At 47.3% G+C, this 18,234-nt stretch overlaps 1 pseudogene; it reads right to left on the bottom strand.

Annotated features, from left to right (window-relative positions):
• Nucleotides 1-800: 800 nt before the first annotated feature.
• LOC118613196 lies at nucleotides 801-919 on the bottom strand (annotated as a pseudogene).
• Between the last annotated feature and the right edge of the window lie 17,315 nt (nucleotides 920-18,234).

Below are 18,234 nucleotides of genomic sequence, written 5' to 3'. Positions count from 1 at the left end.
CCTCATAAAGAACACTCAAGCCTAAATGGCTTTGCTGGTGAATTCTACCCCAAAGCTAAGAAAGAGATATTACCTATTTCACATAAACTCTTCCACAAAGTAAAGGTTGAGAAGGTGCTTCCAACACATTTCAACTCCAGCATTACACTGATCCCACAACCAAATAGTTATTTTAAGAAAATTAAACTATGAACTAATTTCCAACATGAGCGTAGACACAAAAATTCTTAATACAATTTAAACAAATTGAATCCATCAATACATAAAAAAGCCAATACATCACGACCAAGTGGAGTTTATCCCCAGAATGCAAAATCAGTTTAACATTCAAAAATCAATCAATGTAATTACCATATTAACAGTCTAAAAAGAAAAACCGTGTATCTCAATAATTATAGAAAAGTCATTTGCTAAAATTCAAAATATCCATTCATAAAAACTCTTGGCCAACTTAGGCTAGAAGGGAACTTTCTCAGCTCGATAAAGGGTATCTGCAAGAGAGCTACAGCTGACATAATACTAAATGGTGAAAAACTGAACGTTGTTCTCCTGAGGTGAAGAACAAGGCAAGAATGCCTGCTTTCTCGGCTCTTATTCAACACGGGGCTGTAGATTCTATCCAAGAGCAATTTGGGAAAGCAAGAAGTGAAATAAAAGGCAGCCAGACTAGAAAAACAAAAATAAAATTCTTTTTTTTCCTCAGGTGATACCCACAAATCAATGATTTATGCCCCAACTCCACCCACCTCTCACTTGGTTTGTTTGTTTGTTTGTTTGTTTGTTTGTTTGTTTGTTTTTTATGCCTACAGCACCCAGTCCTCCTAAGTGGTCTCCCATCCAAGTACTAACCAGGCCTGACCCTGCTTAGCTTCTGAGATCAGACGGGATCGGGCATATTCAGGGTGGCATGGCCATAGACAGAAATAAAATTCTTTATCCTAAAATTTACTAATTTCATAGGCTCATCGTCCTGGCATGGTGAAATCTGGAAAAGTCCCAAACATCTACTGGATACTAAATAATGCGTCCTGCCCCAGTGTCCAGTGTCCCTCTTTTTAACACCAGAAGGAGGAATGCTTCAGATTGGACGTAGTCAGGGACTTCCATTCTGATGTCATCATGCTAGGGTTCTGATCAACTTCCTCCCGCCTCCCTCTGCTCTCCCCTCCCTTCATTTTCCCTCCTTCTCCCTCTCTTACCAGAAGACCAGACAGTTAAATAGGTCACTGCTGAGCTTCTGCTTGAGGATGCGCATCCATTTCGCTCCCTTTTTGAAACCCTCTCTCATTTCCAAGAGTTTAAATAGGTAAGATGGCCTCAGAATGTGCTTGTACTAGAGAGTTCCTCAACCAGGAAATGCAGGGAAGATGAAACTTCTGGGTGTTCGATAAATATATTGAGCTCCCTCCTTGCTGGATAGTAAGCTCTCAACGTCCTGACGGCGACAGATGATATTAGAGCATGGACTTAGAGAGGAACAGGCTCAGCAGCTCGAATTGCCTTGGTTCTTGGTGCTAAGCTGCTGGCGGCATGGCAAAGGAGTTGTCCATGGTAGCACAGACATGTGACCAGAGGAACGCACAGGCGCTTGGTACCAAAGCGTTGTTGTGATAAAACTGGGGCATTTGCCTGACATTGCCCTCTCTACACTCTGCTTTCCAGAACACTGCGGAGCTGTCAGGGGCTGGCAGAAACAGCCAAGGACCCAGAAACCGAGGTCCCCGTCATATCTCGTTCCATCTTTCCTTTATCTACTACTGTGATAACCCCACAAAGGTAGAATGGACCACCGCCACCCAAAATTTGGCTCCTCGTGTTAAGCTTGATGACGCCATGTACACACATGCTAAGAGGGTATTAGAAGTTTGATTGTTCACATAAGACTCTCTGGGAAGAGCAGGAGAGGCTCCCGAGAGGCCAAAAATGACCTGAAAGACAGTGGTGAAGGGCAACTGGGCTGGGGTTTTGTGGCGACTGTGGAATGAGGCTGGCATGATGGCCTGGACTTGAGTGGTTTGAACCTCCCTACTGATGCCACAGCAGGAAGTACCATGGCTTTCTTATCAGCTTGCCCAGATGTGGGCAGAAGGAGAAAAGGAAGTAGGTTTGAAAAGCAGTCAGGAGTCACACATCAAAAGAGGAGTCAGACTCTTCACTACAGCAACACTATCAGTAATGCCTGGAAAGAGCTGCCTCGAACTCTCTGCCCTCCGCCTGCGGAGCACCCAGTGCCCCGACCCAGCAGCAGCTGCCTTTGTGGGAAGCAGGCTGTTGGGCGGGGGGGATACCGCTCCCCCACAACGAGTAGCCATTTTTTGCGGAGATGACAGGACCGAATGAGCTTGCAGAGAATATTTAAATTGCTAAACAGAATAGCATATTTACGGCCGTGTTCATCCCTAAGCAGTTGCAGTAAAAAATCAAAGTAATGCCATTATATGATCCCCCGGTGGCACGCACTTGGAAGCTCTCCTTTTTTAGCCAAAATTGATTTGGGGTTGTGTATAATTCTCCTTTTCAAACGGCAATTGAAAATTTCAATGGCGGGGCATTGAGCAGAAGAACATAGAGGAGCTTAAATCAAGAGCAGGAAGGAATCTGCTCAGCTTCCCCTGGGAGGCGCCCATGACAGCCCTACCCCTCTCTGCTGGCCGACTGCCAGGATTGTCAGCAGCATGGCGGAGGGGAACGTCTTTTGGCTTTGGTGCTGACTGACTCAGATTTTAACTCCGGCTCAGTCGCTTATCATGCAACCTTAAGAAATTAATTTTCTTCTAACCTCACATTAGGGATAACAGTATCTACCACAATAAAATTGTTTTAAGAAAAGAATGAGAAAATTTGTATTGGTTCCCAGGGTAACATTTGCCACATATACAACAGGCACTCGGCAGATGTTATCACATTTCTACCACTATCCTCACCATTAGGACAACCACCAAAGGATTTCGAGTATTTACAAACATCTGTGTTTCTTTCCATTCTTCTATCCACGGTACATAAATTGCTCTCCAAAATTACCAATTAAAAAGTCATGTCTGCACTTTGAAACCTCCAGAGAACCCATCACCTCCTCAACACACTCCATCTTCTGGATTCTAACAAAAGTTCTTCCTTAAACTGAACTGAAATCTAGCTGTCAGTATGTGACTAGCGGTGGAAGTGTAAATGGGCACAACCAATTCACAATCTCTGGAAACAGTTTCTAGTAAAACCAATGAGTTGCATCCTCCCCACGACCCATGGACGGTTACATCATAAACTTGCCCATACGCACGGGAGAAAGTACGAGAATGTTCACAGCAGAACTGTTTGTAATAACGAAACAGAAAAGAATGAAATACCCCCAAATGTTCAACAGGAAAATAGATAAATAGCTTGCTATATATTCATACGATGGAATATTAAATGACTATGGAAATGAATGAATTACAGAACTCGTCAACATAGATGGATCTCATCAATATAATTAATGAAAAAAGCAATTCGCAGAAGATTACAAAGAGAATAATTCTGAACTGGTACAATATTTCAAAGAGGTGAAACCTAACAAACAACACATTGCTTGGAAAAACATACAAAAGTGATAAAATTCAGGTTGGAGTCACCTCAGAAGAAAGGAAAGCAACGTGAACCAGGAGAGGCAGGCGGCCTCGGAAGGATCGATAACATTCCATTCTGTAGCATTTTACTACTACTCCAAAGACACTTGTATGTGTTATATATGTAGTATATACACTGCTTTAGAATAAAAAGATAATGACAAATTTCTAAAGAAATAATTTTGCGACTTAGCTGGCTGCCACTTTAAATGGTCATGAAGTTGGAAAAAGTAATTAAAGAAAGAAAATGTTTTCTGCCTAAAATAATTCTGTTTACTCGCCTGCTAAACTGATTTTGTTTCGTTAGAATTCTGGGACTCAGGGTCTTTAACATAGGAATGTGAATCATATACATCTCCGAAAGGAATTTAGAATTCCGTAATTCCCAAACTTTCTTAACCATGGACTATTTAGACTCAGAATATCTCGAAGACAGATACGGTTTGAGAAAAGTTCTTTTAGTCCGAGTTCCATGCCACACCTCCCACCCCGCACCGGAAGCCATTCCTTTCTCCCCCCCCTGACCCCGCCCTCCCACCCCCCACACCCCCCCCACCCCCCCCCCACCCCCCGCTGCAAACCTTCGCTGAATGTGTAGGGGACCGCTTCTCTGTCTGCCGACCTGTTCTCTGCTGGGTTTTGGATTCTCATAAATTTCGTAAGGCCTAAGAGCTTGGAAAAAATTCTATTGTCTCCCCCTATGGCCTGCGGCAGGATCTCTGGGCCCATTGTCTTTCGCGCACACTTTCAGCGCCGTATTCTGCCGACTGGCTTCCCTCCCAGGGCTCACGTGGGGCTGTCCGCTTAGCTCCTGCTCTAGCGCAGCAGACAGACGGAGTTCCAGATCAACCCCCTGCTCCGGCCTCTCTGTCCCCTGCACTTTGCCAGTTTGTTATTGGGTGTGACTTGAGATAAGATCATGAGACTTGAAGATAATTTCCCTGGGGACGGGCAGAACTGGAGTGACAGAGAAGAAAAGACTTGGGCAGACGGGCTCCAGAAAGAAAGAGTGGCGTGTGCTCATGAGGTCACCACTGAGGGCAAGGCGGTTTTCGAGGCCCACATTACAGCCCAGAATGAGAGCCGAAATAACCAGCTCTCTTCAAAGAGAAGAACCGGCCTAAATAATTGATTAGTGACTATGATTTGAGCAAATCAGGCAGATCTCAGACAGATGGGGATGGAAGAGAAAGACTAGCGAGCCCCCAGAAACCTCTTGGGGGAACAAGGGGGGAGGTGCAGGGCTAAGTGCCAGACGGTCCAAGCCCAGAAATGTCATGGAGGTTCTTGGAGGGCGGGACTGGGGTTCCCTACTGCTGCAGCAAAGGCTGGTCGGTGCCAGAGGAATACCGGTTCTACTCTGCCCCCTCCATTCATCTCCCTCTCTGCCCCCCTTACGTGGCCTGGGGAAAGCAGATGTCACAAATCTCAACAGAAATGCAAACTAGTATGTCATGAGTTATTACACAGCATTTGACTCTTGAAGACAAAAATCAAATGGCATAAATTAGGGTCTTCTGTGATAAGCACTCTGGCTGATGTTAAAAGAAAATGAACATTTTGGAAGAATCGACAGAAGGCTGGAGAACCAGGACGTGTCAGAACCCAGGATGGGCAGCAGACGCGATCCAGGTCACTCCTCAGACCCATCGGGGCAGGATAGGATCTCTGCTGTCACAAGGCCACCGTCACCTAGGGATAATCAAATCCAACACGGCTAAGTGCCGCCTCTCAAAGGCTGTCGCCACCACAAATAATGTCTGAATTATTCCTAAATCTTAGCACGGCTCCTTCGAGATTCAACGTGTGAGACGGGTCCAGAGAACTGAACCGAAGTCCCAGGCCGGCTCCCAGTGGCCCTTGGCCGACAGGATTCACAGAACGTAGTTATTTCTGTCTGAGCACCCATTTCCCAGACTTGCTACAATCAGCATGCGTAGCTTTTATAATCAGAAAAGAGAGCAGTAAAGAAATAAAACAAACTCCAGTGGAAGCTAGCCCTTCTTTTCCACTTCCCGCCAGAATAAATAAATCATCTTAGGGTAACAATTAGAAGCTAAATGTGCAAGAGGGAATATGTGTCTGGTGTGTGTGTAAAAGACAAAAATTAGCAAATTGTAAATCTGTAAGGAATCAGAACGCGGTCCTTGTGGTTTAGTTTGGAGTGAGTTGGATTGGTTGCAATTTAATTGCTTCTAACCGGTCTCTTATTTTGGGGAAAAAAAAATCACTTCTTATTTAATTTGGCAGCGATCCCTCTCTTCGGGTTCTACATCCTTTCCCCTGCCCCCTGTCCCCACCACTGCCATATTTTTCTGGGAGGCCCCTCTGGTCCTCTCTGGAGCAGCCCATCCGGCCCCCACAGACTGTGCACAGACTCATCTCCTGTTCTAGGGAGTGGCTCCGTGGAAAGTGTGAACACAGCCTGAAGCGACACCATCATGCGCAAGGTCGGGCAGCAAGGGGACCAAGTCCACGGCACGGAGGCATCATGCAAGATAGGCAAGACCCCAAAGGGGGGCAAAGTCCTTCTCATTCCAGATGCCAGGACAGGCAGGGGAGGAAATCCAATGCAAAGGAGGATGTGCGCATGGGCAACTTGAGGAACGCGGGGCAGATCTTTCCTAAGAAACCCATCCAAGGCGCAGCAAGGAGCTCCAGGAGGGGCCAGGCACCGGGATCTGAGAAATCAGCACTGAGATGCAGGTGGGCTCTGTTCCCAGGCACCGCATGTCCAGCCTGACCCCGGCCTTTGGGAAGCGGTCCCCACCTTGTCCAGAGGCCATGCGTTCAGACCTTGGCTTCCTAATTCACCCACCCGACCCATTCCCCAGCTCACTCCATGTTCTGGTCTCTCCAAATTTTATTGTCTGGGCTGCCGTGGTACCACTCCGGTCTACTGCTGTAGCACACCCTCCTTGCTGAAAATGTCACTCGTCACTCTCCTTTACTGGACACAAATCGGCGCTAAGCGATGGTATAACAAAACAGTTACCACCTCAGACAGATTCTCTCCCTGTATGATCAGAGGCATGGAAAGAGGACTGAATCAAAGCATAATTGTTCAGATGAACAGTGGCATACCAAGGAGAGGGAAGGGGGGCCGGGGGAGTATTTTACCACTGACACTGCTCAGCATCGTCAGCCACAGTCGATGCACCTCCTGTTCCTTGCACCCAACAGACCACTCGAACCTCCCTTGGTACTGACCAGCTCTCTTAACTTTGTGAGTGATGAGCTAACTTGCACTTTTGCGCCCTTGATCAACAGTCTTTGATTTCTCTATCCACATAATGGCATCCACAAGCGGGAGACAGCTGAGATGGGCTGGGGAGAGGGGGTTAAATATCATGCAGTCCAACCCTCTCATTGCACAGTGAAAGAAACAGGTGCAGAGAGACACTGTGATTTGCCCAAGTTATGGGCGGAACTGGGTCCTGACCTCAAGTCCTCCGAGCTTCTGCACCGGGGACTAGCACAGGAGGAGGCACAGCTAGTCCATGACTCAACCGAGAACTTTCTCTTAACTACTGAGGGTCCTAACAGCCATGTGCTCTCTGCCTGGGCCCCAAGACAGCTTTCTCCAGCACGATCAAAACCTCTTCCCTTACACCAGCTGCCCAAACGCAGACTTTATGGCCCCCTGGGTTCTACTCACAGAAAAGCCCTGCATTACTGCAATGAAAAGTGAGGGGAAAAATCCACTCTCCAGGCATGTGGTGTTTAGGGTCAACGCTTCCTGTGCTGCTCTGACTTTGAAAGCCTTTTCAGTTAGGCATCCTGAGCAGCGTGAGGCATTAATCACTCGGCACCCCTCATTCTCCAGCCAGAGATTTTCTAAAACCTCCAAGTTTCTCTCCGTTCCAGTCATCCCAGCGACTCCAGCCCTTGGGGGGGACAGTGAGTTCATGTCTCCCTTTCTGGGTCCCATGGACACCTATGAGATGGGGTCGTGGAAAACACCGGCATATCTGTGGCATACACCGGTTACACATTTGTTCCGCTGCTCTCGGCCACAAGGGAGTTTCTTTCCCCAGCCCCTGTGATACCGAGCCTGGGACGACGGCCGTGGCTCTCAAGAGCAAGCAGTTTTCACAACGGCCAGAGTAGAGTCTACAAATGAACGAAGCAAATCAACGGCTCCCCCAACAGCAAACTGTGATCTGGTCCACTCCACAATAGGGCTGAAGTTCTTTCCCATTGTCCATTATCTTTAGATTATTCATGCCATTCTTCTTATTTTCCCAAGTCATTGAGAGTTTATGGTTGGTGTGGCTGAATTATTGCCCAAGTGACTCAGCCTCTTGAATTAAGAATAGAACAAAAAACTTGTTAGTTCACCATTGCTTACCCAATAAAGACCCAACTCCCCTGCACATTCAACAAACCTGGCCACAATAAACCTTACCAGTTTATCATCCATCATCACCAGAAAGCCCTCTCTTTCCTCTTCGTGCCTCCACTTTCCATGCCTGATGCCTACTCACCCTCCAGGACTCAGCTTAAGTCACCTTCTCCAAGAGTCGACCTTGATTGCAACAAGGCCCCTCCTCTGAGCTCCCTTTCCTTCATCTCAGACTCATCTCTAACTTTGTTTCTTCCACTAGACTGAAAGTATGAGGAACGTATGGCTGTGGACAAGTCCTCGAACCTCCAACTTTCATCATTTGTAAATGGAAGTAAGAGTGCTACCCTCTCACACGACTGTTAGGGGGACTATATAAATTAATGCATATTAAGCACTCAATAAATTTCTGCTATTATGATGATCAGTATTCAAGGCATAGGGAAGGTTGATCATTCTTGGTCTTCCCAACATCTAGCCCCGTGTCTGAGATAAGTAATTATTGAGTAAGTTAATATACAGATATATTCCATCTAACCCTATCTTCCATTTCCAAAACACTCCTTTTTTTTTTTTTTTTTTTTTTTTTATAACTCTTTGCCTGTACACGCTCCGTTTGGAACTCCTGTTCCTGCTCACCCTACCCTACCCTCATCCATTTTCTACCTGGTGAACTCCCACTTATCTTTTCTACCTTCCCAAATGCCTTTAGAGAAAATTTATCTAAGCTTACACCGAATTGTGTTCATTATCCCTGTTATCATGTCCATGGCGCTGTCTTACGATTATTGTAATGCTTGTTTATATGTTAGTCTCCCCACTCTTGACAGTGAGCTCCTGCAGAGCAATGATTGATTTACGTATCCTTCTGCCCCAGTAGTCTGCACCGTGCTGGCATACGTTAGACACTTAACAGGCAAAGACTGGATTCCCCAATGAGTCCGGAGGTTGATCCAAGTGTCACAGAGATGGTAAGAAAAAAGAGCCTCGGACCTCTCCCAGAAAGCAGGAGATAGGGCTGTGTGCTTGGAGCAACATTGCCATTTCTTTATTTGTTAGCACAACAACAAAGAAATAATTCAAAAGAGAAGAAACATCATCCACTATCCTATTAAACTAACACATCAATTGCTTTCATTTTAATTGTTCCCCTACAGTGCTTTATTTATAAGCATGCATAATTTTACATAGTTGCACTCATAATGTAGACACAATCAGGCCTTCTACTTTTTTGTACTTATCCATTTCTCATAAGCATTTTTTCAAGTTACTGCACTGTCTACAAAATCGTTTAGTCTGGCTGCATAATATTCCATGTGGTCGCTTCTATATTGCTACTATTAAATATAATACTACGCCAAACATCTTTTTTACTTAGAGCTTCTCGTCTTCTAATTGGTGGTGTTTTTCAACCATTTCTGCCTAAGACTTCAGAATCTTCCTTGGAGTTTTGAAAAAAGCTGACTTTTTTTTTAAGTCCCAGCAAACAAAGAGTTAAGTCCAGGGGTCAGTTAAGGCAAGAGCACAGAATAATAGTTTCCAGACTCTAGATGTGCCTTGGAATCATCTGAGGATCTTTTACAGCTACCAGTGTGCAGGCCCGCCCCAGACCATTTGCATCGGAATCTGGGAGTAAAGGAATAGAATGTTTTCAAAGGTCTCCAGGTAACTGCAGTGCGAGTGGGAATCACCATTCTAGATTCTGCCAGGTCAGAGAATTAGCAAGAGCAGGAGCACCATGGTAAACAGCCTGATGGGTCTTTATTCCAGAACAGAGACCTCGATGTCACCTGCTGGGGTGGTCTCTACAGACCACAGAAAATAGTGATATACAGAAGGCAGTTAGAAGCTCATGAGAGAAACCTCGTCAGTCATTCAATAAGAGTTTATTGAGCACCAAATTGAGAAAACTTCACCCCTGATCGAGTTATTCCAGTCTAGCACACCTGACAGCCTGCTCTATATTTCTTCTTAGATGAAGACATCTTGACTTGGCATGTTCAGGGCCAAACAGACTTTCCTCTCTCAAACCAGTTGTTCCAACAGTGGTCCTCATCTCAGTCGGGAAAGCGTCTACCTTCCAATCGTGCAGGCCTAAAAACTTGGGACCATCCCGATGCCGTTCCTTGTATCACATCCCACATTCCAACCGATCAGTGAGTTCTGCGTGTTTTCCTTTCAAAATATATCCAGAATCTAACCCGCTCACCACTTCCACCATTACCCTGGTCCAAGCCACCACCATCTCTTACCTAGATTATTGCAGTAGCCTCTGAAATATTCTCCCTGATCCCTTGCCTCTTGTAGACTTTTTGCCACATAGCAGCCAGAGTGATCTTTTAAGAACATAACTCAGATTACATCACTTATCTCTAAATGTCTCCCCATTCGCTCAGAATGTAATGGTTAATTTTGTGTCAATTCGACTGGGCCATGGACAGACCAGACATGTGGTTAAACATTATTCTGGGTGTATCTGTGAGGGTATTTCTGGATGAGATGAACATTTGAATCTGTAGACAGTAAAGCAGATTACTCTCCCTAATGAGGGTGGGCCTCAACTAATCAGTTGAAAACCTGAATAGAACAAAAAAGCTAAGTAAGAGGAAATACCTCTTGCCTGACTGTTAAGCTAAGACATTGGTCTTTTCCTGCCTTTGGACTTATATTGAAATGTTGGCTCTTCCTGGGTCTCAAACCTGTAGGCTCGCATACTAAACCAAGTTGCTGGTGGCAGACTTTGGGACTTCTCTGTCTCCAAAACTGCATGAGCAAATTCTTTATTTTATATACATTGATTCTGCTTCTCTGGATAGCCCTAATACAAAGAGTAAAATTCCAAGTCCTTACCAACGCCTACAGGGTCTTACATGTCAGACCCCTGCCTCCTCCTGTTCCCCCTCTGTCCTCGGGCCTCTTCCCGTCAAGCACTATGATCCCACCATTTTGGCCTCAAATAAACCAAATGTGCTTCTGCCTCAGGACCTTTGCACCTGCTCTTCCCTCTTCCTGGAAAGCATTCCCACGTGTCTCATTCCTTACTTCCTAGAGCTCCCTCGGCTCAATGACATAGTAGAGAAGGCGGCCTCGACACACACACACTCGTGCAAAACAGAAACCCACCCCCACATGACTTTCCTGTCTTCTTCCCCTGCTCTAATTTCTTCTGTTAAGCTCATGACTGCCTGGTATGTTAAATATTTGCTTGTTTACTGTCTTTTTCCACACTAAAATGATACACACCAGAGGAAATCCAGATACATAACATATTAGGTAGTGATACATGCTCTATAGAGAAAAGTATACAGGGAAGAGGAAGAGAGCATGAGAGGGCACGGTTTCAAACAGGGCAGTTATAAAAGGGCTCCCCGAGGAAGCGAAACGGGGGCGAGACTTAGGCAAAGTGAGAAAGAACCAGGACTGAAAACAGGAAAGAGAAGCCGTGAACACAGCGCCTCTCCCGAATCCCCTCTTCACTCTTTATTCAGGTAAAGCCAGGGGCGTCCTTGCACGCGTGCCTACGGCTCTCACCTGAAGGCGTCTCCGGGCCTGCAAATGGGGTGGGCCAGCGGGCCCTCTGGGAGCAGCTCTTAGCCAATGTCGGCAGAGACTTGGGGCCTCAGTGTCCCGACTCCCTCCTCCTTCGGCGGGACAAGTCTGAGGCCCTGGTGGACCGAGCCTGCTTGCCCACAGCAGTCACCTGCTCACTAACTCCCCATTGGCTTCCTTCCCTTCTGCACCTGCTGGTGCTTCCTGGGTTCACGGCTCCCTGGACTCCCTGGCCTTCAAAGTCCTTGTCTCAGGATATGGTCTAAGACAGAAAAGAGCTCACCTGGTCCCCAGTGGCTTCTCAGCCTTCAGGAGGACGGTCGGACACACAGGGAAGGAGGACACAGGGACTGTAGGCACAGGCGGTAAACGCACACCTGCTGAGGTGGCTTGTGACCCCAGCACCCACACCACCCCCCACATGATCGAATGCAATGTTCAAATCAGGCTGAGGTCCTGGAGGGAGAGGGCAGCTGCACAGGCCTGGTGGTGAATTTACAGAAGCAGATTAACCCAATCTGCATACTAAATAGCATGCAAATTGTGTTATTTCAACCCATAAGTTTAAACATGTCCATAGGAATAAAAATTTATGACAATAATAAGAGGTATCGTTGGTGTAAATAAGCTAGCCCAAGCAAAATATGCTTAAAATGCTATGGAAAGTCTCCAAATTAAGTGAGTGATGCCAGCCCCGGCCTTCAGCCAGAAGCAGAAGCTGACGCCTGGCCCTTGGGAACCCTGGTGCTGCCTCAAGTCACTGCAGGAAGAGGGAGGAAATGGTCGTTGTTCACGCACAGGCAGGGGAGCTGCAGACAGAGGGCCCAGCCTTCGGAGGGGGTCACCCTCAAAGATGGGAACAGAGATCACTCCGAGATCCAGCAAAAATCCATTCAATAGTAATAATCGTCAATAATAACAACAGCTGACAGTTTTGAGGACTTAATATGTGCCTAGCACACTTCTGAGCCCTCTATGTAATCTACTCATTTGATTCTTACAACCACCTTTATGAGGTACATACTACTATGAATCCCATTTTAATATGAGGAAACAGGCTCAGAGGTTGGGCATGCAGTAACTTGTAGAGCTGACCTTGGACGGTCTGACCCCAGAGTCTACAGATGTAACTATAATGCACTACCGCCTCCACCGAATACTGTGCGAAAAGGAACGAACTTTCAGAGTAATTTATTTCAACTCTCTCACTTTATAGGTAAGGAAACTGAGGCCAAGGGGACATGGTGACTTGCCCAAGGTAAATGGCAGAGCCAAGATTCTGGCCTGGGATTTCAGACATCACGGTCAAACTCAAGGGCCTAGGGCACCCCTACCTCTTGTCATATGCAATGATCTGAGACAGCTAAAGGCATTGGAATCAGGTAGGGACAGCTAATCTTGGCTTTTCCTGAGTCCCAGCGGAGGTCTGCCTTCAGTAGATTTGCAAAGGGTGGCATAGAGGAAATTCAGCTCCCGTTCTCGGGTTTCTCTCATAGCCAGAAGACTCTGTCCTGCCCTCTGGAGTGAAAGAACCCAGAAAAACATAGATCAGCTCCTCCTTCCAGATGGCTTGACTCTGTCTCTTGGCTAAATCAACACAATACCCAAGAACCAGACGTTCTTGTCCAGAGTTCATTCTGTTGCAAGTGATCGACCCTATAACAAGCCTGCTCAGCCAAGGAGGAAGCCCAGGTGGAGTGGGCTGGGTCCGGTGAAGACATGGCTGTGTCCAGAGACCCGAACATGTCTTAAGGTCTCAACGTCTCCTTCTCGTCCCCCGCTGCCTGTGGGCCACACTCTGAGGGAGGTTCTCTCCACATGGCAGGAGAGAGAACAGCCCCGAGCAGCATTCTGGAGGCCAACCATGCAGAGGGGGAGACCTCCTCCTCTCCCAGGGCCATTTATTCATTTAACAAGGATTAAGGGAGTATCTGTTATGGTCAGGCACAGCGATACAGCCATAAACAAAATGAATATAAATCTCATGAATGTAAATAGAGTAAACACTCTATGAGAGGCAGAGTGGGAAACAAAAAACAACATGGATCTGGTCAAGATGGAGGAGTAGGTAGGCTCTGTTCTTGCCTCCTCTCATGACCACATCAAAATTACAACTAAACTACAGAACAGCCGTCATTGAAAATTGCCTGAAGTCTAGCTGAACAGAAGTCTTACAACTGAGGACATACAAAAGAAGCTACCTAGAGACTGGTAGGAGGGGCGGAGATGCGGAATGAGCGGGTCCCACACATGTGAGTGGCAGTGAAAAATAGAGCGGGATAGCTCAGCTGCAGCGGAGTTCCCCTGGAGGAGCGAGGGATCCAGGCCCCACAACAGACTCCTCAGCCCAGAATTCCAGTGCCAGGAAGAGAAGGTCCCACAAAATCTGGATGTGAAAATTCACAGAGATTGTGGAAAACTTTTCTAACCTGGCAAAGGAAATAGACATACAAACCCAGGAAACACAGAGAGTCCCAAACAAGATGAACCCAAAGAGGCCCACACCAAGACACATAATAACTAAGATGCCAGAGGTTAAAGACAAACAGAGAATCTTAAAAGCAGCATGAGAAAAGCAATTAGTTACCAACATGGGGGCTCCCATAAGACTGTCAGTTGATTTCTCAACAGAAACTTTGCAGGCCAGGAGGGATTGGCAGGAAATATTCAAAGTGGTGAAAGCAAGGACCTACAACCAAGGTCACTCTACTCAGCAAAGCTGTCATTTAGAATCGAAGGACAGATAAAGGGCTTCCCAGACAAGGAAAAGCTAAAGGAGTGCATCATAGCCAAGCCAGTATAACAGAAAATATCAGAGGGACTTCTTCAAGAAGAAGAAAAAAGATAAAAGATAAAAAATATGAATTATAAAATGGCAAAAACTACATATCTAGCAACAATCACCTTAAATGTAAATGGATTAAAGCTCCTGTCAAAAGATATGGTGGCCGAATGGAGAAGAAAATGAGACCCTTACATATGCTGCCTATGAAAGGCTCATTTTAGATCGAAAGACACAGAGACTAAAGGTAAAAAGATGGAAAAAGATAATTCGCGAAAATGGAAACAAACAAAAAAGTGAGGGTAGCAACACTTATACCAGACAAAATAGACTTTAAAACAAAGGCTGTATAACGAGAGACAAAGAAGGACCCAGTAATCCCACTTCCGGGCATTTAGCTGAAGAAACCCAAAACACTATTTAAAGGGACGTATGAATCCATATGTTCATGGCAAAATTATTTACAATAGTCCAGATATGGAGGCCACCTAGGTGTCCATCAATGGATGAATGATAAGGAAGAGGTGACACATACATACCATGGACCATTACTCAGCCACAAAAAAAAAAAAAAAAAAAAAGACGAAAATCTTGCCACCTGCACCAACATGGATGGACCTAGAGGGTATTGTGCTGAGCGGAGTAAGTCAGACAGAGAAAGACAAATGCCATGTGATTTCACTTACATGTGGAATCTAAAGAACAAAATAAACACACAGACGAAACAGAAACAAACTCATAGATACAGAGAACATTTCGGTGGTTGCCAGATTGGAGGGACATCGGGACAGTGGGTTAAAAAGAAGAAGGAATTAAGAACCACAAATTGGTCGTTACAAAATAGGTGTGGGGACATAAAGCACGGCATGAGGAATAGTCAACGATACTGTAACTACTATGTATGGTGTCAGATGGGTACAAGATTTATCAGTAAGATTTATTTGTAAGTTATATAAGTGTCTAAATCACTGTGTTGCACACCTGAAATTAATATATCAAATGCCAACTATAATTGAAAAATGAAAAGTATATCAAAGAAAAAAGACATAATTAGATGAAAATACATTATAGGGTGATAATTGCAGAGAAAATAAAATGGAAGGGGAATAGGAGTACCGGATGGTATATTACGGAATTGGAAGGAGGGGCAGGGAAGGCTTTACTGACATAGTGGCACTTGAGCAAAGATCTGAAGGAGGCAAGAGAGAGAGCAAGGCAGGCACCTAGAGGAGGAGCACTTCAGCAAAGGAGCCGGCCTGTGCGAACCCCCTGAGGCGGGAGCGTGCCCGGCGTGATGGATGCGCAGAGAAGGGGCCAGTGAGACCAGTGAGACACGGGGAAGTAGAAATAAGAGGGTCAGAGAAAGGACAGGGCCTTGTGGAGAAGTGGGTTGTCACTGCAGGGCCGGGGGGCGGAGAAATGGCATTACCTGACTTACGTGTGGAAAGGCTCACCCTGGAGCCGTGCTGAGAACTGACTGATGACTGACGGGGAGGGACAGAAACCGGAGGCTGCTGCTACAAGCCGGGGCTTCGGCGAGCATGGAAGCAGTGAGAAGATTCAGGATATATTTTGAAATGGAGCCAACATGACTTCCTGATGGACCGTCCGTGAATCGACAGAACAGTGTCAAAAATCACTCTCAGATTTCCCGCCCGAGCAACAGGAACGATGGAACTGTCATCAGCCGAGGTGGGGAAGGCTAAGAAAGGCAGGTTTGGGGAGGAGAAACAATCAGGGAGAACTGATACTTGCAGGCTTCCATGTCCAGGTCTAGGTGAATCACTGCACAAGACAGGGAAGGCACCCTAACTGGCCAGCATGTGTCACATGCCATGGCAGGAGGTAATGCGGCATGAACGACAGCCCCCTGAAGACCCCATGGGGTGGAAAAGCCATCGTTCCTCAAGGGAAGGCTTGCTGGTTATAGCTTCCACACACGTAGAGACACTAGTGAGAGGAGCTAGGTGGCTCGTCCAAAGCCACACAATCTCCAGGAAACAGGCCCCTCCTGTTTGTTCACATGCACGAAATTTGGCTGACTGCAAACCAAGTCCCATCACCTGATATCAGAAGAGCCTGCGTGGCATACGTTGAAATGCGGTTCGGCGGCCCAAATATACCCCCAGGCATTGGACAGGGGCACCACTGCCCACAAGCAACAGCCACCTGAATCCCCGGGGCCTGGCACAGTGCCAGGTGCTTAGTAGGTACTGACAAAACATTTACTGAGTGAATGAATGAATGAATGAAGCAACTGAAACCCCACTGAGCTGGTCTTTTGCTCATTTTTTCAGACGGCAAAGAGATACAGGCCATGGTCCTACTCTAACTCCATCAAAAAACCTCTTTGGGCAAACTCTGTAGACACAAAGGACGACCTGTCTTCCTCCTCTTCACGGGAGGAGCGGGCAGAAGCCACGGTGCTAGGCAGTACTGGTGCCCCCTTGCTTCCCAGAAAAGGTTTATGGCCTCGGTTTGGGGAATGGAAAGCTGAGCAACAGGGCCTGACCATGCAGGCCACACGCCCACCCCATCCCCCAGACACACCCTGGCCTGCAGCGGCTTCCCGCCAGGGTGCAAGAGCTCCCGCTGGCTCTGGGCTGCCCGGCAGGCCCGGCTGCTGAGGCGGGTCACATGGAGGGAGGGCAAGGCTGGGAAGGAGAAGGGTGATACAGCCAGATGCCTAGAACCAGGCGGGACAAACTGGGGTCTCTAAAATTTGGAGTCTAAACGCAGAGAGAAAAGAAGAGGGAGGAGGGTGAGAGACAGAAAGAGATGGAGACAACTCTCCCCCCATCAGGACGAGCCCCCATCAGAATCGTGCTCCTGCAGGGGAGAGGCTCAAGGCCGCTTGCCAGGGGGTGCGAGCAGGAGAGACAGCCAGGACCGCGCTCTGCTGGTGCTACAAGTGCATACGCTCCCCATCCACTCCCAGAAGGCGGACCCCAGGGGCAGTGTCACCCAGCTCCCTTGATGCTCCCAGTAGGGTGTGCCCATGGGAGGTCCTGACAGGGTTCAGAGGGTGGGAGGAGAGAAAGGTTGGGGCGTTTCATTCCCACTGCTTCCCACACTCTGGATCTTTCCTTCTGTGACTGTAGCTCCTCCAGGACGGTCCCTTTTACCCAGTTCCTCTGGGGCACCATCCCCTCCCCCTTGTGTATGGTCATTCTCTGGGTGCCTGACCAATCTGTGCCCCCTTAACTCTGCCCACATTTCTATAAAGCGTCCCTTCATTAAGGTCTCTTCATTGGGATAATCCATTTTCTTTTGAACTCAGGCCGATACAGACCCCAACCCCCCCCTGAGAAATCAGGAACAGTCATCCCTATAACCAGCACCGAACAATGGCCAAGGAGGGACAGCGTCACTCAGTAGAGTTACTCAAGATCTCCTTTGAGCAATGCACCGCGGGGCACCCAGAAACGATTCGATTTCAACCCCCGTCCCTAGGAGCATATCGTCTCGCCAGACCTGAGGCTGTAGAGACCTGACGCCCGTTACCTGGGTCCCCTGCTGCCTAAGCGATCCTCGTCACCTTCAGCCCCTCACTGCAGCCAAAGCCTGGGGCTGCTCCCCCATCCCACACTCCCACCCCCAAGGCTGCGCTGGATTCTCAGTTGTCCTCGCCTTCTGAGCAGATGGGGTGGTGTAGGGTGGACAGAGAGGAGAGTTCCCCAGGGGCCTTCATGGGGCTTCCACACCTCTCAGCTCTAAGGCCAGCACAGTGTTAGCCAGGAGGCATTTAACAAATAAGCAAATGAAGAAATAAATAAATGCACCTCCTGAATGGAGGGGCAAATATGCAAGGTTCTTGCAAGGTGTGGCACTGGGCTGCAGGCAGAGAGAAGGAAAGGCCATGGTCCCACGAGCTGCATAGCTCCATTATCAATGCACGAGGTGTCCCCAGGCAGAAATGCTAATGCAGACAGACCAGGATACCCAGAGGCCCAGGG

The sequence above is a fragment of the Rousettus aegyptiacus genome, unplaced genomic scaffold, assembly GCF_014176215.1.
Source record: "Rousettus aegyptiacus isolate mRouAeg1 unplaced genomic scaffold, mRouAeg1.p scaffold_m13_p_17, whole genome shotgun sequence".
In the NCBI taxonomy this organism is placed as follows: domain Eukaryota; kingdom Metazoa; phylum Chordata; class Mammalia; order Chiroptera; family Pteropodidae; genus Rousettus; species Rousettus aegyptiacus.
Note: the sequence above shows the minus strand (reverse complement) of the source record. Positions and strands in the feature narration are given on the sequence as shown.